Source organism: Dama dama, chromosome 23 (assembly GCF_033118175.1).
Source record: "Dama dama isolate Ldn47 chromosome 23, ASM3311817v1, whole genome shotgun sequence".
NCBI lineage: Eukaryota > Metazoa > Chordata > Mammalia > Artiodactyla > Cervidae > Dama > Dama dama.
Genome location: NC_083703.1, coordinates 9,563,752 through 9,587,410, shown reverse-complemented (window position 1 = coordinate 9,587,410; position 23,659 = coordinate 9,563,752). Strand labels below are relative to the sequence as shown.

The 23,659-nt window shown below is 37.3% G+C and overlaps 1 protein-coding gene across 1 annotated transcript in view; it reads right to left on the bottom strand.

The window, feature by feature from the left end:
- The window catches only part of MACROD2 (mono-ADP ribosylhydrolase 2), a 714,676-nt gene that overhangs the window by 338,923 nt on the left and 352,094 nt on the right, over positions 1-23,659 (bottom strand). The window lies entirely within an intron of this gene.

Here is a 23,659-nt window from a genome sequence, read left to right as displayed (position 1 = left end):
AAGACAGAACCCATGTGCAAAAGGCTTATAGTGTAAGGCAGTCTGGCAAAGGCCTCCTGAAAATATATAATAACCACAGAAACACTAAGGAGATTCTAAAAGTCTATTCGTTTGGTTCATTGATTACTTTGCTTGACTTCTAATAATCTCAGTATAGTAACTGCACACTAATTGAATATGTAGAATGAAGTCAATAATGAAAAGAACCAACTTTCTTCTTCTTACGTTACTAAGAACAAAAAGGCATGTATGCAGACAGGTGTAGATGAAATATGATCAAAGTTATTTTTAAACCTTATAAAAAGCTGGATTAGACTATGAATATGATATTTCAATATAAATAAGTTCAGTATAAATTGCTCAAAAATTATAAAATATGAGAGCAAAAGTTGTAATTAATACAAGGCAAGAAAGAGAATCATTTCTTTTGAGAAATAATTTAATATTTTTATACTTAAATTTTAGTATCCTAAGCAAATCTCTTTTATAATTAAAAATTTCCCCATTGAGGTCAAAATGTATGTAAGTTAATTCAATATTATTAATAATACAATGACTATTTAATTTTTAGGATCTTCACCTGCACATTTACACAATAATGTTTTAGTGTGCTATCACACAGACTGAAAATGCAATTGTCTACCTAGTAAGTTACAGGGAGAGTCTTTGTTTCTTAGAAAAAAGAAATTTGTTTTTATGTGTTCCTTGAAAGGAAATTCAATAAAAAATCATGCATTTAAATAACAGTGAGGTAGTCATACCAATGGATTGAGGACAAGAAATTTAAAGTTGGCTCTCTGACCCTGAAATAGATTACTGTCCTGACCCCACCCTCAGTCTTGCAAATTTAATTAAATCTAAGTTCTGAGCAGTAGATAAAAGTGGTTGAGAAAACCCCTTATAGGAATTTATTAAAGGAATCCTTTACATTCTCTTCTCTCTTAAAAAAAAAAAAAAAAATCAGGTAAGGGAAAATTTCCATCGCAAGTACTCCCTGTTTTCCCAAACCCAGAGAAACAAAGCTTTGCCCTTAAAGTCCTTCCAGTCTCACTACTTGGAAGTTGAATCCAAGCTGAACTTTCATCAAACTTTATTTTTGCTCTTTTCATTCCTCAATGCTTTGTTCCAGCAATTAACTTTGGTCTCTAATAATTAAAAGATACTATAAAACATGAGAATTCAATTACAACTCATACATTAATAATTTCTCCAATCATTCTTAACCACATTAGTTTGTAAAGTATTGAACAGGAATATAATAATAAAATTTTAAATGACAGTCTCACAATGGCTGATAAAAGTTAACACCCATGTGTGTCTAATAATAGTCTTGACAGTTCTGTGATAATCATTTCTCACTGGAAAATCAATACAACAACTGTTTCTAACTTCACACAAGTTTACATTTCATTTTGTTAAAAAATCTTGCCTTTGTCACCAATTCAGAATTATTTTCAGCAGCCAAAGTTTTCAGTTACACAAAGGTTATTTATGAAATGATTTTTCACTTTATTTAATCTGAAGCTGTGTGGGGGAAAATGGAGTGTATTTCCACAATAAGTATTTATCGATTATATTTTAGACACTTTTAATGAGGGTGGTGGACATAGTACAGGGAAGAACTAGAGTTTCTATACTTGAAAACTGTCTATACTTTTAAAAAATTGTGTGGATAATTTAATTAGGAGAGGAAAACTAAACAGGAAAGAAGACCATATATTAATATGCCACCATTGGATTCAAGAGGCAGTGCATACCACATCACATGATAACTAAGGCCCCAAAAGGAAACTGCTAGTGCAGTCAGTGAAACGGCCCTCACAGAAACATCAAGAAATCAAACAAAACTGTCAGAATCAACCTGGTCAGAACTCTGGGAAGCAGTCTGAGGTTGCAACAACCAAGTGAACACTGAATCAGAGCAAAGAAAATTCTAAAATGGCAGGATATACTTGTGATGTTTTCATTTGCCCTTGCCCTAACTCCCTCCCTAGTTCAACAACAGCTTAAAGATGGCAGCTAGCTCACCCAGTGTACTACCCTGGTCCTGCATTCCAGAGAAGTCAGAGAAGACACTCACAAAAGATTCTGTGTGTTCTAACCATTCTGGGGACTACCTAGGGAAGTAATGCATGGCACCTGACTTTGTTTTGCCTATCTGGGAACTTACTTAGACAAGTGACAAGAATTCTTTGACAATATTGTAAAGTAAACAAAAATCCACTGTTTTCTGGGACAAAACATAATGATTGAGGCATACAATACAGCAACCAAAGCCAGGAAGAAAAAGTTGAAGAGTTATTCTTCTCTTTCTTTTTTGAAAATAGGGCAGGTATAGCACTCTTGTAAACTGGTTGAAAAAGTATAAAAGTACAGGTCTAGAAAAGACCTAATCAGACATTATGCCTTCACCTATGTCTGAACTGGATGAGCACAAGCAAGATAATTTCTTATTTAGGTTAATGCAGAGATAAAAAGTGGCCTGGCAAACGGTTGAAGGAGTGCCCCAGCAGAAGCCAATCTACAAGAATTTCAAGAGGTTTAGAGATATATTTTCCCTTCCCCCCACCTTTTTTCTTTGTTTCTTCTTTTTCTTTCTTTCTTCTCTTGCTCTCTTTCCTATTTTTTCCCTGTATTTTGCTTTCTGGCATTCAGGTTAATCTCTATCTGTAAAGACACTAACTGAACATAAGCTAAAGGAATAGAGACATTAGAGACCACATGTGACAAAGAAAACAGACTTTAAAAATTAGATCAAAACATCACTAAATAAATAGTCCCAGCATACAGAAAGCAATAAAATAAACCCAAGAGTTGGGGGGCGGGGGGGGGGGGATCTGATTTCCAGAGTTAGCACATAAGAATATTAAAAATGTCCAGTTTTCAACTAAAAATCTATGAAGAATGCAAAAAATAAGGAACTATGATCCATTAACAGAAACTGTCCCTGAGGAAGCAGAGCAATTGGATTTATTAAATAAAGACATTAAATCAACTTTCATAATAAATCAAAGGGCTAAAGGAAACCAGAAATAAGATATCTACACAAATAGAAAATATAAAGAAAGATAGAAATTACAAAAAGAAACCAAAGGGGAACAAAATGAAAAGCTCACTAAAGGATTTCAATTGCAGATTTGAGTAGGCAGAAGAAAGGATCAGTGAAGATAAAAGTACAGAGACTAAGAGAATTCTGGGACGCAATCACGCACACCAATGTATACGCAAGGGCAACCTCAGATGGAGAGAAAAGAAAGAGGCAGAGAGAATACTTGCAAAAATAATGACCAAAAATTTCCCAACTTTGCTAAAATACACAAGTCTACATATTCAAGAAATTCAGCAAACTTCAAGAGTATAAATGCAAAGAGATCCACAGAGAGACACATTATAATCAAACTGTCAAAAACCAAGGGCAAAAAGGGAATCTGGAGACCAGCAAAGGACAAGGAACTCATCACTCATATAAAGGATCTTCAATAAAATTAACACAAATCATGGAGGCCACAAGAGAATGAAATGAAACTTTTTAAATGCTAATAACAACTGTCAACCAAGGATGCTATAACTAGCAAAATTATCCTTTAGAAATGAGAAATTAACACAGTCTCAAGACAAATTGTGAGAGATGATGACAAAATATAATGATAAAATAATGAAAATTACATTTATCATGATATGATAAGATGATAATAATAAAATGGAGTCCTTTAGGCTAAAAATAAAAGGAACACTAGTCAGCAACTTGAAACAATATAAAGAAATACAGAGCTCTGGTAAAGATAGCTACATAGTGAATAAAAAATACAGTATTATGTTTTTGATTTGTAATGCCTCTTTTAATTTATAGTAGTATTTAAAAAACAAATGCACAAGAAAATAATTATTATTATGTTAATAAGCATCAGTGTAAAAAGGTGTAATTTGTGAATGAAAGCATCATCGGGAAGAGCTATACGAGAAGAGTTTGTGTATGCTATTGAGTATAAGTCCGTACCCATATAAACTAGGTTGTTTTAAGTTTAAGATTTTAATTGTAATCTCATGACAATCGCTGAAAAAAACAAACAAAAAAACCCTTAAAAATAAATACAAAATGATGAGAATCAAAACAGTACAAAACAACAGAAAAAAATGATTAAAGAGAAAAGAAGGTAGTAATGGAAGAAGTAAACAACAAAAAAGCTATTAGACATACAGAAAACAAATACCAAAATGGCAGGAGGAAGCTGTTCCCTATTAATTAATATGAATGCAAATGAATTAACTCACCAACCAAAAGTCAGAGATTGGCAGAATAGATTTTTAAAAACTATCAAAATCCAATGGCTTTCTCTTTTGCATAATTTTAAAAGTCAACTCTCAACTTCGTATGGAATTTTAAGGGGCTTCCAAAGGCTAAAACAACACTGAAAAAGAAAAACAAAATTGCAGGACCCACACTTCTTAATTTCAAAACACATTAATCAAAACAGAGGTGCTCATGTAGGACAGACACAGGGATCAGTGAAATAAAACTGAGAGCCCAAAATTAAGCCCAAATACGTACGGTCATTCAAATTTCATTAAAAGTGCCATGATTATTTAAGGTCAAAAGAACAGTGTCATCAACAGATGGTACTGGAAGAACTCTGAGTGTTGCTGCTGCTGTTTAGTTGCTAAGTCGTGTCCAGCTTTTCTGCAACCCCATAGACTACAGCCCTCCAGACTCCTCTGTCCATGGGATGTACCAGGCAAGAACGCTGGAGAGGGCTGCTACCTCCTTCTCCAGGCATAACTGGACACCCATCTGCAAAAGAATTAAGCTGTACCCTACTCACTCCATATATAAACTCTAACCGCAAATAGATAGATAGCCAAAATATAAGGACGAAAACTGTAACTGTAGTAGTATACCCTCATGACCTTAGATTTGGCAACGAATTCTTAGCTTTGACACAAAAAATAAAATAAAACAAGTAACAAAAGAAAAAAATAGATAAATTGGACTAGAATTTACAATTGAAATTACAATGACCCAGAGAAATGAAAATTTATTCCCACACAGAAATTTGTACACTAAAGTTTATAGAAGCATTATTCATAATAGCAAGAGTATAGAAACTATCCAAATGTTCATCAACTGATGAATGGATAGACAAATTTTGGTGTGTGTGTATATATATATATGTACACACACACACACATACACATTGGAATATTACCTAGCCATAAAAAATTTAAAACATTATAACTGAAAGAAGCCATACATAAATAGTACGATTCCACTTACATGAATAGTCCAGATTGTCAAATCCATAGAAACAGAAAAGAGACTGTGAGTTGGCAGGAGCTAGGGTGGGTGGGAGATGCAGAGTAACTGTCTAACGGGTACAGCTTTCCTTTTGAGGGGATGAAATGTTTTTGGAACTGGATTGTGAATGTATTAAATACCACTAAATTGTTCACTTTAAAAAGATTAATTTTATGACAGTAACCAGTAGGTCCCTGGCATTATTATTACTAGAATCTATATTTCTGTAGACCAAAAGTCATTACTCAGACCTATGAAAACTCAGAAACTCCTTTTTGTCTTGTGGAAAGGATTCCACCAGACGTTACAGAAGCGATGTCTGGGTCTACTGCACAAACCACCAACACTGTAGTTAAAAACATGACCTTTATTATAAAGCTAGAAAAGGAAGTGAAATGTACAAATAAACCATAGACATCAGTAAACAGATGTAGTAAATAAAACTGCTGGGCATACACAAAGGAAATAAAAGGTTAAGGTGAGCTGTAGAAAAAACATAAGAAGCTTAAATGTCAGAAGGATTCACTGGGAAGAGGCAGGCATCCTAACTCCTGACCTTTTCTCCCTACTTCCCAGGGTCACTCGATTATGCTGACTCCTTTTTTTGACATCCTGTTCACAAACCTTCATGGCTTCTAGACAGCTGCCTAGTCTGCTGACCATTCTGACAAAAATGACCTGAGAACCACATCAGGCAGTTAAATTAGCCTGTTTATCCCTTAAACCAGGTTTCCCTGGTGGCTCAGCAGTGAAGACTCTGCGTGCAATGCAGGAGATGCGGGTTTGATCCCTGGGTCAGGAACACAGCCTGGAGGAGGGCGTTCTTGCCTGGAGAAGCCCATGGGCAGAAGGGTCTGTTGGGCTACAGTCCCTGGGGTCACAAAGAACTGGCCATGACTGCAGTGGCTGAGCACACACACACATGCTTTCCACCTACGGGAGTGACATGCCTAACAGAAACTGCAAAGGCTGGTATTTAGGAAAAATGAGGGAAGTGCTAACAGCTCCATTTTTAGGTTTAAGGTTTTACTCTTAATCATTTAAGAATAATGATTAAGATTAAAAAACCTTAATCATTTAAGGCTCTATTCTCAATCATTCAGTTAGGACTGAAATCACTAAAATTTAATTCAGCAAAACTATATGGATCATCTGTTACGCGTCCAGATCCATGCTAGACTTCAAGAAAAGGGCTGAGACCTGTGAAGGGCTTCACAAAGCCATGACCGTATGCTCTAGTGGGAAAAATACAGAGATAGAAGAAAAGGGGGCACAGTCTGTCTCCTGTGTTATGGAAGAATATTGATAACCCCGACTGCAGCAATGGCATGATTAAGAAGTAGAATCAAAAGTATCTCAGAAACTTTAAAGGGTTGTCTAAGGATGGCAAACACTGGAGGCAGAGATCATAACGCTCTATCTTATCAACCTGGATGTGACCTTGGAATACTTAACAGTACTCAGAGGGCCACCATGAACAGATCAGCCTTGGCACATGAGTACATAAATAAGATAATATAAATGAGAGGGATTATTATCACTGAACACAGAAGATGTGAATTCAATTTCCACATCTCCTCAGTACCACACAGCCCCTCCCAACTAGGAAAGTCTTCTTAGCCCCATGTTTCAGCTCTTAGTTTGGCAGCGTCTGTCTGAAGAGAAGGAGATATTGTCCTTTTATTGCTTCCTCAAACTGAAGACATCTGCTAGAAATTGACGAATAACTAGTAGATTCTATTGAGTGTGATCATAAGCTAAGCATCATTCTAAACAGTTGACATACCTTGTATCACACAAAAGGACAAACTACAAAATGTGATTTTCAAAGTAGGTATTTCTGAAATGTAGGTAGGTATAAAAGAAATGTTGCTTAATGATGCTTAATTATTCTTAATTATAATAATATTATAATAATAGCTAACACAGACTTTATATTTTGCGACTGGATTTGTAACCACGATAATTCATTCATTTGCTCTTTCCAACAACTCCCTGAGGCTGGTGGGACAGCTGTTAACATTCCCAGAAGAGATGAAGTAACTCACTCAAATTCTTATTACAAATAGCAGTATAGGGTCTCAAACCTTGTCCCAGATTCTAAAAACATTAGACCTGACTTCCAGATGCAAAGGAAGTTGAGCGATGAGGCTGAAATGTAATAATTTGCTGCCTCATCTTCCTTTCTGTGATCTGCCTTGCCCTTGGTTTTCATATGTGAACTCTGAAAGAATCCCTAACCCTACTATATTCTCTTGATCTAGTCCAAAAATTTCCAAGCAACTACTCCAAAATTAAAATCACCTAATGCAAAATTTCCAAGTACTATAATTTAACAAACAAACAAAACCAAAACTCATCTGCAACACAGTAAGAAGCACATGAAACCCTGGACACTAGAGCTAGTCAACCTGGGTATGAAGCCTGATTGCTGCACTTTGTGACCTTGGGCAAGTTTTTAACTATTTTGTTCTAGGCTATAAACAAGGGATAATGGTACTAACTATATCACAGGGGTGTTGAGAGAATTGAAGGAATTAATATCAGTAAGTAAAGTGCACAGGAGAGGGCTTGGAACATAATATGTGCTCAATAAATGAAAACTATACTGAGTCAAAAATCAACTATCTTGTAAACTATCCCCAGGAGTAAATTAATCTACTCAAGAAGTCACATGAGCTTCTTTTAAGTCCTCATAGTGACATTCAGTATGCTCTTTATTTCCAAGTATTTTACTATTCCCTATATACGTAACAACACCTGCTACTTCAAAGTAGACTAAATTGTTAAAAAGAACTGTTCTTCTTTGAAACTGATCCTTTACCTCCATATTTCACTCTGCTTTCACCTCAAACCTGAAATGGTCTTTGCTTTTCAAAATGAATAATTTTGCCATTTGAAGGGAAAAGTATATTACAGCTGCAAAGAGAAGCTGGATGTTTCAAAGAACTATTCCTGGCATCTTTTAGAATAAGACACATTTAAGTCAAAGAGATGGCTTTGTGTGAGATCTGTGTGGCAGATACAAAGTTTTAGTGGGGGATAAAACTTTTGGCCACTTCCCAAAATCTCAAGAGTGCCACCTTATTTACACATTCATTTGTGTGAATCTCATCATTATCAAATGTACTCACATATTTACTGTGTGTATGAATTTCCTGACAGGTGAATAGAAATTGCTCTCTGCCCAAGTTCACCAGCAGTTCATCATTGGTCTGCAACCTGCAGTTCTAAGGATAAAGCAGTGAGAACCACATTTCATGGCTTTATGGGCTATATTTGGTGACTGAGGTTTGACCTAAGGAACCCAACATTTAACCTAGAAATATTTGTGAACAGGATCATTTTCCTGTCTTCCTTTTCCTTTATTCTAGTGGTCACTGCACTAGAAGTATGACCAAACTGAGAAACAAGGAGTAAAACAGATTTTCATTTCAACTTAAAAAATTCCATATTCATAGAATAGAGAATACATCGATATACTGTCAAAATAGTTAATCCTCATTTAAATTTTTCATTATGTTAATAAGTGCCCAATATTGAAAAAAGGCAGGAAATAGAGAAAAATACTAAAAAGAAAGGAAAAGTTGCCCACCATCTACATTTTGTAAAATATGCTAAGATAGTTCTGATACACACAGTTGAGACTGTTTCTGCTGGTGATTAAGAATGACAAGATTATTACATTATCTCATAGATGAGTAGACTACTATTATGGCAAACTGTACTTGCTGAAGATGACTGCAACAGTATTTCCCAGTCCTCACAGTCTTCTGTGACTCTGACACTCCCATGGAGAGGAGGGTGTCTGTGTTCCCTCCTCTTAAATCTGGATGGATTTGTGACTAATGGAAATCATATAAGTAGGTGACTACTGAGGACAAGTTATAAAAATCTGACGGACTTCTCTGTGTTTCTCCTGAGATGCTCATTCTTAAAACCACACCTGTGAAGAGGCCAACTTGGAGAGTACAGCAGTCCCCAGCAAACAGCCCTGGCTGCGCTCGGAGCAGAAGTCAGCATCAACTGTGCGAGTCATCCAACTTGACCCAAGTCATCCAGGCCCCAGGTCAGCCACCCGAGCTAATGCCACTGTAGACGGAGATGATCTGTAACTACTGAGATTTGTACACAAAATATATTATTGTTTTTGTTTTAAGGGCACTATGGTTTTGGGGTGGTTTATTATGAGGCAACAGAGAAATACTCCAGCTAATAGCTAACAGTAAGAGCAAGTATAACTGAAAAGGTAAGCATTTAATACTACACGGCGAAACTGTAAAAGGGTTTTAAACACTGTAACTCAGTCAATTCACACAATTACCCTTACGGCATAAAGAGTACTATTACTCCAAATTTACGTTTTAGGATATTCAAAAACACACACAGGCTAAGTAATTCACTCACAAATTAATTAAATGAGCAAGTAGAACTGGGCTATGCACCAGGGGGTCTGGCTACGAAGCTGATGCCCTTAACCACAGCGCTGAGCAGTGGGGGCACACACGACTTAATTAAGACCCAGTAGTGAGCAGCCGAGTCAGGACCTGCTTCCCCAGGCACTCTGCTCAGCCACATTCTTCTCCTCCCAAGGACAAAGACACACTAGCAGAGGGACTACGCCCTCCCCGACCCGGAGCTTCAGACAGATTGAGCTACTAGCGTAAGCTACAGTGTCCATGCTGGAGATCCAAAGCCAGGTCTGTCTGACACCAAATTTCACACTTTTTCTATTATTTCATGGTACCCATTGGGCTAATGGATGATTGCAGTTGATGGGTGATAAACATTTAAGTTAATTAATCTTTACTCTAGCTAATACACAATGTATATGGGAACAGAATTGTTTTCCAAATCATATTTTCCCAAAGACAAGGAAATAAATGTTCTAATTTTGGATACATAGCTACGAGGCAAGAGAATTTCTGAACTAAAAATTACTGTTCACGTACAGCAAACTTTCACACATTTTTGGTTTCAGGACTCCTTTAGATTCTTAAAAATTACTGAGTATCCCAAAGAGCTTTCATTTATGTGGATTATATCTGAAATTAAAACAGAATTTTTAAAAATACTTATAAATTCAATATTTTAAAGAATAAATCACAAATACATTTACATAAATATCTTGTGAGGAAAAAAGTCATCTCCAACAAACAAACAAAAAACTTATTCATAAAAATATCAGTTAGTCTCACAAATCACTTTAATGTTCAATATAAGAAGGGACAACTGGGTCCCATCTCTGCTTTGATATTTTCAATTTGCTGTGAGATTACAGGCCATACAGCCTCTGAAAGACTCCACTTTACATGTATAAAATATTGAAAGTGAAAAAGACAACATTTAATACCATCATAAAAGCAGTTTTGATCTTACAGATTCTAAGGAAGAGTACTCACATTACTTTTAAAAATTGCTAGTATACATATAGAAAAAGTTGCTAGTCACTTAACATTCAGTAAGAAAAAGAATAGAATAATATTTGTATGACCTTCACGTAGAAGATAATTTTTGGACTAGACATAAAAAGTACAAACCTTTAAGTTATAGCAACTTCTTTTTTAAATTCAAAGTAAAAAGACAAGCCATTTATTGGCAGAAGGCACTTCTAACACAACTTTAGAGACAATTATTATTCAGAATATACTTTTGAAACTGTTACAAATCAATAAGAAAAGCGGGTGTGATTCTAGAGAATACTAGGCAAAAACATAAATAAGGCTTTTCGCAGAAGAGAAAACACAGAAGGCCTATAAATGTCTAGAAAGGTAAGCAACCCACCAGAAGCAGAAAAAATGCCAAGGAATACAATAAAGAGTATTTTTTCATGCTCATTGTATTCGCAAAAACAAACAAAAGTTCTGACAATCAAGGACTCATTTGCTACTGATGGGAACGTAGCAGCCTCTTCAGAAATAAGGCAGACATTACTTACTGCCTACTTGTCATCCACCATCCCTGCCTTCCGTCCTAACAGTCATGTTAGACATTGACATGTGATTCAGTTCTAGCCAATAGGACATGAAAGAAAGCTATTTTAGGAAGTTTCCCTGCTCTTCAAAGGAACTAAAAAGATACAATGACTTTGGCCATTGTTTTGACTGCACTTGATTCTTTGCAGTGAAGAGAAGACAGCAAGATATTGAGTCAATGAAGAAGCCAAACCTAGAGCATCCCTACTTCTGGAATTCTTGGTATGTGAGGTAATAAATTTCTTTATTTAAGCCGCTTTAAAGTCCATTGTCTGTTATTTGAAGCTGAGGGTACCCTAACAAGGAGAAGAATTTCACAATATCTAGTATAGTATTGTGTATGGACAGCCATCCCCTAAGAGCCAGAAATTCCATTTCGAGGTACACAAGCCAGGCAAGCTCACCCACCTAGAAGAAGAGATATGTAAATGAATATTCGTTGCACTCTTGTTTGTATAGGGGGACAACTGAAAGCAATGTTGCAGCTTATTACTGATTCAGTTCAGTTCAGTTCAGTCGCTCAGTCATGTCCGACTCTTTGCAACCCCATGAATCGCAGCACGCCAGTCCTCCCTGTCCATCACCAACTCCCGGAGTTTACTCAAACTCATGTCCATCAAGTCAGTGATGCCATCCAGCCATCTCATCCTCTGTCGTCCCCTTCTCCTCCTGCCCCCAATCCTTCCCAGCATTAGGGTCTTTTCCAATAAGTCAACTCTTTGCATGAGGTGGCCAAAGTATTGGGAGTTTCAGCTTCAGCATCAGGCCTTCCAATGAACACCCAGGACTGATCTCCTGTAGAATGGACTGGTTGGATTTCCTTGCAGTCCAAGGGACTCTCAAGAGTCTTCTCCAACACCACAGTCAAAAGCATCAATTTTTCGGCACTCAGCTTTCTTCACAGTCCAACTCTCACATCCATACATGACCACTGGAAAAACCATAGCCTTGACCAGACGGACCTTTGTTGGCAAAGTAACGTCTCCGCTTTTTACTATGCTATCTAGGTTGGTCATAACTTGCCTTCCAAGGAGTAAGTGTCTTTTAATTTCATGGCTGCAATCACCATCTGCAGTGATTTTGGAGCCCCCCAAAATAAAATCTGATAGTTTCCACTGTTTCCCCACCTATTTCCCATGAAGTGATGAGACCGGATGCCATGATCTTAGTTTTCTGAATGTTGAGTTTTAAGCCAACTTTTTCACTCTCCTCTTTCACTTTCATCAAGAGGCTTTTTAGTTCCTCTTCACTTTTTGCCATAAGGGTGGTGTCACCTGCATATCTGAGGTTATTGATATTTCTCCCAGCAATCTTGATTCCAGCTTGTGCTTCTTCCAGCCCAGTGTTTCTCATGATGTACTCTGCACATAAGTTAAATAAGCAGGGTGACAATATATAGTCTTGACGTACTCCTTTTCCTATTTGGAACCAGTCTGTTGTTCCATGTCCAGTTCGAACTGTTGCTTCCTGATTAATTTTCATTAAAATAAGTATTAATTTTTATAACAGGTAAGTAATTGTTAATACTTTTTAATACCTTTTTCTGTCCTTTCTGGAATGAGGATGTCACTATTTTGAATTATGAAATCAAAGCCACCCAATATATAAGACACTAGAAGAATCACAGATCATTGAGTAGAGGGCCATGCCCACTCTGGACTATGTACCTGGACTTTTTCAGAAGTGAGAAGTTAACTTCATGTTAAGTCACTCTTATTTTTAATTTTTTATGGCTAACAGCTGACCCTAATTTTAATTAAATGGATAAGAAAACATAGACTGAAAATACACCACCAAATTCATGACAGTGGATGCTTCTGGGGAAGGAAAGAGCTAAGTGGATTAGAGAGAAAATGATATTTCAACTTTATATTATATAACAATATGTATATAGTGTATATTATAAGAATATGTATTCTTATATTCTATTTTAAGGATCTAAAACAATAAATAATTAAAATAAATGAAACATTATGTGCGTTTAGTTACTCACTTGTGTTCAACTCTTTGTGACCCCATGGACTATAGCCCACCAGGCTCCTCTGTCAAATGGGATTCTCCAGGAAAGAATACTGGAGTGGGTTGCCAGGGGATCCTTTCAGACCAGGGATGGAGCCCAGGTCTCTTGCACTGAAGGCAGACTCCTTTTCTGTCTGAGCCACCAGGAAAATTAAACCTTTGTTAATTTTAGGTGTTGCATATTCTATTTACTTGCTCTCTGTACTTCCCTTTGTTTAACTTTTTTTTTTTTTTCCCAATTATTTTTATTAGTTGGGGGCTAATTACTTTATAGTATTGTAGTGGTTTTTGCCATACATTGACATGAATCAGCCATGGATTTACATGTGTTCCCCATCCTGATCCCCGCTCCCACCTCCCTCCCCATCCCATCCCTCTGGGTCTTCCCAGTGCACCAGCCCTGAGCACTTGTCTCATGCATCCAACCTGGGCTGGTGATCTGTTTCACACTTGATAATATACGTGTTTCGATGCTGTACTCTCAGATCATCCCACCCTCGCCGAAAAAAAAGAGGATGATATAGACATCCTTGTGTAGACAAAATTACCCAAAAAGAAAAAAATAAATAAAGAGGAAGGAAGGAGGGAATGAAATAAAAGAAAATGCCTTATGGCCCGAAAAGAAAAAAAATGTGCTCCCTTCTATGTATACTAATTTAAACAATATCAAGACCAATTTTACCTCCTATTAAGATGAAGATTAATCACCCAGACTTGTCAAGGATGCAGGGGTTGGGAGAATACATCCTTTCTGGAGTGCAATCTTGTGATTACAGCAAATTAATTAAAAAATGTCAGCTCTATAAGCATCAGTTTTACCTCAAAGAAGTTATCTCAATAAATTTCAGCACAGAGATTTAGTTAAAAGGATTTTCATCATAATTTTGATTATAATCTTAAAAAATTGAAGAACACACAAATGCCTAAAGAGACAGACCAGTTACAGTGACTGCTATCTGTGCAAACAACGGCATACTATACTCCCATTATAACTGATGCTATCCAGGCATATTTGATAATGCAGAGAAAATTCGACAATTTTCTTAAGTGAAAAAATTTACAATAATAAAAATAAAAGCAATAAGTATAACACATATTTTCTTAATTTTATTTGTTTGCATATAGATATGTTATAAAAATCTTAAAAGACTTATACTACCTTCTATTGACACTGAATACTAGGAATTCACTTTTGTTTTCCTCTTGTTATTAACATTCTTTTTTTTTTTTAATTTTTTTTATTAGTTGGAGGCTAATTACTTCACAACATTTCAGTGGGTTTTGTCATACATTGACATGAATCAGCCATAGATTTACACGTATTCCCCATCTCGATCCCCCCTCCCACCTCCCTCTCCACCCGATTCCTCTGGGTCTTCCCAGTGCACCAGGCCTGAGCACTTGTCTCATGCATCCCACCTGGGCTGGTGATCTGTTTCACCATAGATAGTATACATGCTGTTCTTTTGAAACATCCCACCCTCACATTCTCCCACAGAGTTCATAAGTCTGTTCTGTATTTCTGTGTCTCTTTTTCTGTTTTGCATATAGGGTTATCATTATCACCTTTCTAAATTCCATATACATGTGTCAGTATGCTGTAATGTTCTTTATCTTTCTGGCTTACTTCACTCTGTATAAGGGGCTCCAGCTTCATCCATCTCATTAGGACTGGTTCAAATGAATTCTTTTTAACGGCTGAGTAATATTCCATGGTGTATATGTACCACAGCTTCCTTATCCATTCGTCTGCTGATGGGCGTCTAGGTTGCTTCCATGTCCTGGCTATTATAAACAGTGCTGCGATGAACATTGGGGTGCACGTGTCTCCTTCAGATCTGGTTTCCTCAGTGTGTATGCCCAGAAGTGGGATTGCTGGGTCATATGGCAGTTCTATACAAAAACTTTACAGTGTCATTTAATGGCTATAAATTATAAAGTGAATTGTAACACTTGATTGCAACTGGTCTGATGAAAACAGGCAATGGTGGTCAATTCTTACCACCATTAAAGTGCATAATTAAATTAAAACATGCATAAACGGTTCCTAACAGCATAGGCTTCAGAGTCATTCTGTCTCCTTCTAAACAACATTCATTTATTTTTATATAAGATTGTAAGCATCCCATTTTAGAGATATTGAGGCAAAAAAAAAAAAATACAATTCAGGCATAATTCCACCAAAATCAATCCTTGAGACTTACAGGTGAATTAGTGGCTTTCTATAACTGCTGAGTGAAGAAGTGTGTTCATTTGTTTACTAATGAAGGATGTTGTTCATACAGGATAAGTCAAAGGCAGGAATGAGGTTCAGAAGAGCCAAGTGTAACCAGCAATGCCTGTTAGGATTCTGGCACACAACATGGTAGATGATACATTCTGAACTGGTATAACTTTTTTCTGAATGCTTTATTTCCTGTACTTTCTGACACAACTTAATGACACAGTACTTTCATTCCATGTTCTAAAACCTATATATTCTGGTTTCATATTTTGAATGACTTCGTTGTCTCTACTAAGATTACTAGATGTTAATCTGGATACAAACCAGAAGGCTCTGAGAGCTGCCCCATATTCCTAATGGACAAGTGGATGATTTATTGTGTCTTGCAGGCTCATGCACACAACTCCATTTTAACGGGTATGGCTTAGTTAGGCCATTCTAACTTTCTCAGCATGTGTCAGCTTTCACCATCCTAAAGCAGGTGGTTTCCTTTCCATGTAGAGAAGACCCTTCCTATTGAAGGGATTACACTCCTGAATGTAGACAGATAATAACTTGAGAATCCCAGGGACTCTACTGTAAACTTACAAGAAGCTTTTGGAAAGCCTCAACAGTCTTTCCTGGAAGAGCTGAGGAAGGGTATGAGCTGAGCAAGGTCATGTTCCTCAAAAACCTAAGTTAGTAACGTATCTCCATATCTGAATACCTTTTCCCCTCCCTCTGCAATCAAATTTTAGGATTTTAGTCTCCACTTAGCTTTCCATCAGTCTTTTCATAATACCATGATTATCAGAATACTAGTATCATTACACTGATGCTATTAGTTTCCTCAAGTCTAGGAGCTTCTCTTTTCTTCCTCACTGGTCTCTATTTCAGCAACCTCTTCTATCCTTACCCAAAACTCGTAACAAGAATGACTGAGGATGAATTCATGATATGCTTCAGGAATTTCTTCTATTATTCTTGCTTGCACTTACCACCATAGTAACTGGTAAAAACTTCAAAATCTACCTATTGTGGCTCTCTTTCCCTCCAACTGTTGCTATTTAGCAGCTCTAGTTCTTTCCTTAACGTCTCTTCCATACCTTTCCCTCCTTAGCTGAGATCAGTCTCATTTCAAATATAGTTTTGTACTCCTCCTGGTGGCTCAGAGGGTAAAGCGTCTGTCTGCCACGCGGGAGACCTGGGTTCGATCCCTGGGTCAGGAAGATCCCTGGAGAAGGAAATGGCAACCCACTCCAGTATTCTTGCCTGGAAAATCCCATGGACGTAGGAGCCTGGTAGGCTACAACCCATGGGGTTGCAAAGAGTCGGACACGACTAAGCGACTTCTCTCTTTCTCTCTTTGTAGCCCAGAGTGCATTGGCTACATTTCACCTGACTTTCTCAATCATGGACCAAGGTCAGATTTCTTTGTTCTCTGGGGTTGCTTAGGAGCCAGTATCTAGCAGTCAGGAGATGGTTTTGACCCATCTATATGTATTAGTAGATAGAGCAACTTTAGAAGGTTGGTTAAAAAGTCTGGAAACAAAGAATGAATCAAAGTGATCAGACTTACAGCACATACCACCTTCATAGTACCCAGAATAAGTTCCTACGTCTGCTATGCAATTAATAAATATCAGCTGCATTATAATGGAGATGGTAATATTGTTTTATATGATCAAGAGGACAAGAAATAAATATGATTTAAAAGTTCCTTAAGACTGTTTTTGTTTAGTGAAGAAGACAGGATATAAATATGGTGGTGGTTTAGTCACTAAGTCGTGCCCAACTCTTGTGACCCCAGGGACTGTAACCTGCCAAGCTCCTCTGTCCATGGAATTCTCCAGGCAAGAATACTGGAGTGGGTCTCCTGCATTACAGGCAGATTCTTTACCAACTGAGCTAAAAGGGGAAGCCTAAATATGATATAAAATATCCTTATAATTATTTAACATTCATAATAATTGATTTCAATATTTATAATATTTCTGCTTCCTATCAGGAAGCTCTGTCTACTTTCCGTCTGAAAGCCATATCTATTTTCTATCAGGAAATTATACTGAAAGCACATAAGATGCAACATACTTTTCTCTAAGTTCTTTCAAAAATATGATAGAAAGATTTGCTTACAAGGAACACATAACTATAACAAAACTGTTAGCTTTTATTGCACTCAAAATTTTACACAAAGTAAAAATCAAGCAAATATAAAAAGATGTATGTCCCACTTTCAAAAAATATTTTAAAACGTTAACCCAGATTTTTTTTTTTACATCAAATCTCTGTCATTTACATTTTACTTGTTCTCTCCTCTTCTTTTGTCAACCAGTAAGCTTTGCTTTTTGTCAATAAGACATGATCTGATAAGCTTATTTCAGACGCGCCCCAGGGAAGTAGGGGGAGACAGAATTACAGGTGAGCACTTCAGAGTGACAAGTCTGCTCCCTGGGCCACTGAGGAAAACAAAGAGGAGCTGCCTGGCAAGTGACTCACAGAGCTTCTGTATTGCTTCTGTGTAAACACGAGGATTAAACCACCAAAAAGCTGCCTCCCAAACAAAAATTACTAATTTTTTAAATCACGTATCAATTCTATCCTCATTTAAAAAAACAAGTTATTAAGGATAAAAACCCACTAAAACACATTGGCAATATCTGTGCACTTTTAACAAGACTCATCAATTCTAGATCTTAATTTTTAAACACACATATGAAACCTAGGAAAGTATCTACAAATTTGTAGCACTAACACATTTTAAATGTCAAACAAAAGGAATAAAAACTTAAATAATGAAAGAATTATAAATGTTTTTAAATTCCCCAAATTTGAGGTTAATCACTTAGAGTATGAAGGAAGTGAAACAGAGGGGACCATAGACATCGTTTAATCTATAACATACTTGTCATGAATGATGGTCAGGAAATTTATTAAATAAGTAGATTTATATTCAAGATAATTTCCCATGATAATTTTAACTTATTTTAAATAGATGGTATTGTAAAACATTTACTTACTCCAAATCTAATTGATTAATAATATTTCATTCAAAAGATTTTGCAGATAATCAATACATGCCAATTCTTAAGGGAAAAAATATCAATTGTAGCACATCTGCTTCTCCCAGACAGTGCCAAGAAGGAACAGTTTTAATGGTCATTTATAAGCAGATATAATATAAAACAGTTTTTGAGTATAGTCAAAGTGTATGTGGCTCAGTTGTGTCCAATTCTTTGGGACCCCACGGACTGTAATCCGCCAGGTTCCTCTGTCCACGGAATTCTCCAAGCGTGAATACTGGAGTGGGTTGCCACTGCCTTCCAGACCCAGGGATTGAACCCAAGTCTCCCGCATTGCAGGCAGATTCTTTACCATCTGAGCCACCCCCTCAGTTTTTGATTCTACCTTAAATATGTTTCTTTCAACATTAAACACGTGTATGTGCTCAGCCACTCAGTCATGTCTGACTCGTTGATCCCATCGACTATAGCCCCCCAGGCTCCTCTGTCCATGGGATTTCCCAGGAAAGAATGCCAGAGCAAGTTGCCATTTCCTACCACTCTAGGGGATCTTCCCGACCCAGAGACAGAACTTGTGTCTCCTCCATTGGCAGGCAGATTCTTTACCACTGCGCCACCTGGGAAGCACCAAACATATTTATGTACCCAAGTAACTTGAACTTTAGGAAAATATCAGTCTTAAAAGAGGTAACTTCAAACACAACGAAAATACATAGATGGTTTGGAAATAAGATTTCAGGAAACAGTCCTCTCAGAAAATCTATTTGGGTACCTAAAATTAGCACCAATACTCCAGACACAGTGAAACAATAAGTTGGTTGGCAAATTCTGACAGTTTTGGTGGATATTAACAATGAGCTATATAGAGAGGATCATGTGGCTCCAGGGTAATCCACATGTATGATAACTAGTAAATACGTATCTCAACAATTAGAGGTATATTGACCTACTCTTTGTCAGTGAGAACTGACTATTGATCTGCTCTCAGTCAATGAGAACTGACTCACTGGAAAAGACCCTGATGCTGGGAAAGACTGAAGGCAGGAGGAGAAGGGGATGACAGAGGATGAGATGGCTGGATGGCATCACCAACTCGATGGATATGAGTTTGTTTGAGCAAGCTCCGGGAATCAGTGATGGACAAGAAAGCCTGGCGTGCTGCAGTCCATGAGGTCACAAAGAGTCAGACATGACTGAGCAACTGAAATGATCTGCTCTTAATAACTGTAAGCAATTCCTCCAAAGCTATGTTTCAAGTCATTTCTAAGAATAAGGAATCTGTCCCTTGATTTGTAATTAAGTCTCAGAACAAGACTTAGATACTATTATCTTAAGGTCTGAGCCTCCAGGTCAGTACACAGAAGCATTTCTCAAATTGCTTCTTTCCCAAAGATAAAGTGTTAAAGAACATAGCTTAATTTAACAGTAGTGAATTGCACCTTCTGACATGATCCTGGCCCTACTCATCACTATGAAGATAAAAAGCAACTATGCACAAGTTTCAGCTCTGTCTTGATAAGTTAAGTGCTTTCTCAGATTTAATGAACCCTTACAATGCCCTACTTTATTGAAGTCCATAATAGCAAAACGAGATGGGTCTCATATCTCCATCGTCAAAAGTGAAAGAACTGATGTTCTGCTCCCAGGGCCACACGCAGTGTGTCAAGGGAAAATTCACTCTCTGCTTGCTCCAAGTTTGCTTCTTACAAGGTCCATTTCAGAAGTCTCCTTTCTGCATTTTATATAAAAACAAAGTGAGAAGGGTGACAGGGCGTTGGGGAGTGGCGGGGGTCAAGGACCCAGCCTACATCAGCTGGAGTTGGATCATGCACCATCTGCATGGCCAGACATGGAAGCACAGAAAAGGGAAGAGAGGAAGGATCAGCAGGCTCAGTTCTACAATAGTCTCAGTCCATCGCTTGTGGCCAGGTACTAATCTGTTCTGAACCACAATTCCTCCTCTTTCTTGGGAGGTGCTTTTTTCTCAGGTTTGTTTTTTAATCATCTTTCTCCCAATCCCTAGCCTAAACTGTAATAAGAGTCTAACTTGGATGTTGGGGAAAATAAGGGTGGATCAGAGGGTGAGCAGACAGGCAGGCAGGCAGGCAGGGAAATAACCACCTGATGTTTTGCTTTGATTTCTGTTTCAAGTCCCATAATGACAGATCTCACTCCAGTGCAGTATGTTTTGGAAATATACTTAAAAGGGATATGTGATTGTTTTTAGGTACATCTTAAGTATTGACTAATAAAAGGCAAATATCAAAACAGAAGAGCAGTTTAATTTAGCATTTTTAAAACCATTTAGTATTCTAAGGCGGTCTGTGACCTGCTATAATCTAATTATTTCTCCAATACCCTTTGGAATTGTTCAGAACAATGTGGTACAGTTTCTAACTGGTGCATTAAACATCTGGCCTGACTTCACAGGATTACAGATAGCTGAATGTGCACTCTATATATTTTATTAACATCCCATAGGCTCATGTTAAGATGTAGTACTGATGTGTCCTGACTTGCATCACTACTGTTGACAGAAAAACCTGGGCTAGACTTGAGAGGGTCTACAAATAGAAAAAATCTTTTAAAGATGTTTTGGTAATTTAAATAGAAATTTTGGCTTAAAAAAAAAGAAAAGAAAAAGAGCAGCTTCAAGTTTATAAATTTATAAAACATGCCCAAGTTTCAGCATGCCAAGTCCTCTAAAAATGAGCTAATCTCCAGCATCCGTTCCTTCCTTCTCAAACTAACAGTATCCAATTGTCTTCCAGATCAAACTCTATCCTCCATTCTCAGCCATGTGTTTGAGTGGGGTTAACCCTACCCATAGCTCTTATAATAGGACTAAGCTCACCAACATATCCTGCTCTCTTCCTGTAATAGGTCCAGGAATGAACGTGTGATCAAGTTTAAAGAAATGAGAAAGAGTGAATCATACATCTGTGCATGTGTAGGAGCTTCTGGAGGTGACCTATCTTCCCTTGAGCACTGCAATATGGGAATGTGATATGTGGAATTGTCACTGCCTAAGGGGAAAGCCTGGAGCAGCCAAGGATCCGATGTATATGGCCCCAGGAGGCTGCCAACACTGGGAAAGGCAGAGCTAGAGAAAAACTGTATTCTTGTTGACATATTTCAAGCCACTGTGTCAAGCTTTACCTGAAGCCAGACCAGACATTTGAACTTCTCAGTTCCATGAAGCAACAGATTTCCAATCGTTGATTAGATAGTAAGGTTTGAGCTTTCCATCACTTGCAACCAAAAACTTCTTCACTGGTAACAAGCACAAGGCATTTTAAAATACCAAAAGCCTAAGCTGATTTTGTTGGTTGGTTTGCTTTTCACACAACTTTGAAGACTTTATTCTTAGGAAGAGGGTGAGGGGAAGGAAAATCATCAAGACTGTTTCTTTCTAAGACCTAAGGAAGCTTTAATACCTTTTAAGATTAAATTTCAAATATCATAGTTGGAGGTCTGGTGGTCATCTAGTCCTACTAGCTTCTTTTACAGGGAATTTTAAGGAATTTGTGTACAGTGAATGAATGAATGAGTGAATGGGGTAGCTTAAGTCTAGGCAGGTTGGAAGGGCTGAATTATTCCATTTCATCTGGGAGCTGTTTATAAAAGAGGTTTGGTGGTTGTTGTTTTCACATGGATACACAAGTAAACAGCAGAGCCTGGGAAACCTGATTCCAAATCCAACCTCCTCCATCCTCCATCAGAGAACATCTCATAACCTTTCGCAAAAACAGAAAAATGCAAAGTTCATCGACATGATCAGCTTAGATAGTCTGAGATAGTTTCCTATTTCAAAACAGAATATGCTAATTAAGCTTATATTCCAGCCAGTCGTTTACCAACTGAAATTCATTTTCTAATGTACGGTGTTAGATTCACTGGCTAACTCATAAAACTGAACAAAATGCAAAAAAATGACAAATGCATTTTCAACCCAAAGTATTTACTAGTTCTAAATCTTAGGGACATGGGACCATGAAATGCATGAAGACAACAGGAAAAAAAAAAAATCAACAGGGCAATGTCCTATTTGCCCACTTCCTCCCTCATTTCCTGGCTACGTAGAACTACTACTTCAAAGGGGGATTTTGAAGTGTCAAAAAAATGTGTCATTGATCCTCTCTGGCCTCTCTTTGTGCTTCCTTCTATCACTTCTTAATGTCTCCTTTTTCCAAGTGCTCAGATGCCCTCATCTCAATACTCGCAGTTACCACTCATTTAAGTCAGGTACCGAGCTAATGATTTCAGAAAGATTTAGTAATTTGTCTACAGTCAAGTGGTAAAGCCAAGATGGAGCCCAGATATGCTAGACTGGGAGCCTAAAGGGCTTCTCACTGAAAAGTGCCTGCCTTCCTTCCCCTCCTACTGGGACAGCCGTCCCCTTACTGCAGTTCATCTCCCTTATGTAACGAAGGAGGAGAGGAAAGCAACCTGAATTAACTCAGAGAAACTCAGTCTTTTCAGAGGCGGCACATTTTATTTCAAAAGGGATACATATTATTACAAGTTCACCTCCAACTGGCAGAATTTCAGACAGCTGATAAGAGCAAGAAGTAAAAAAGAAAAAGAACGAAAACAAAAACAAATGGAAGCAGCAAAAGGGCATATATTTTTGGATGGGGTAGGCTGATGGAAGCTATCCTTCAAAGTTGGCCTTCAAAGTCAGTGCCTTTAGTACAGTTTATATTCCTTCATAATCTCTTGCCTCTTCTACATTTTAATCCACATCTTAAAAAAAAAAAAGGCAACAATACATAATTGGCATTCAATAAATCCCTGCTGCCTTTATTTGCCATGTGGTGAACCAAAGCCCAGAGCACATAGTAAGTCATATTCTGAATGGCAGACGAGGGAATGGAAACCTCAGATCTCCTAACTCCCAGGCCAATGTACCTTCTTTTGGATACTGATTACCAAAACTGTCCATTTATCTTTCTTTTCTGTTTAAGGTCTGCCTGAATGGAGTCAAAACTGATTAAACATGACTATAAAACTATAGGAATTTGGCTAGGCAAAAAGTATTTTTTAAATTAATCAACTTCAAACTGAAAATAGCTTCTAGGAAGAATTATTTCATAAAACAGTTTAACCCATGTGTTTATTTTGTAATAACAGAAAAAGAAATCCA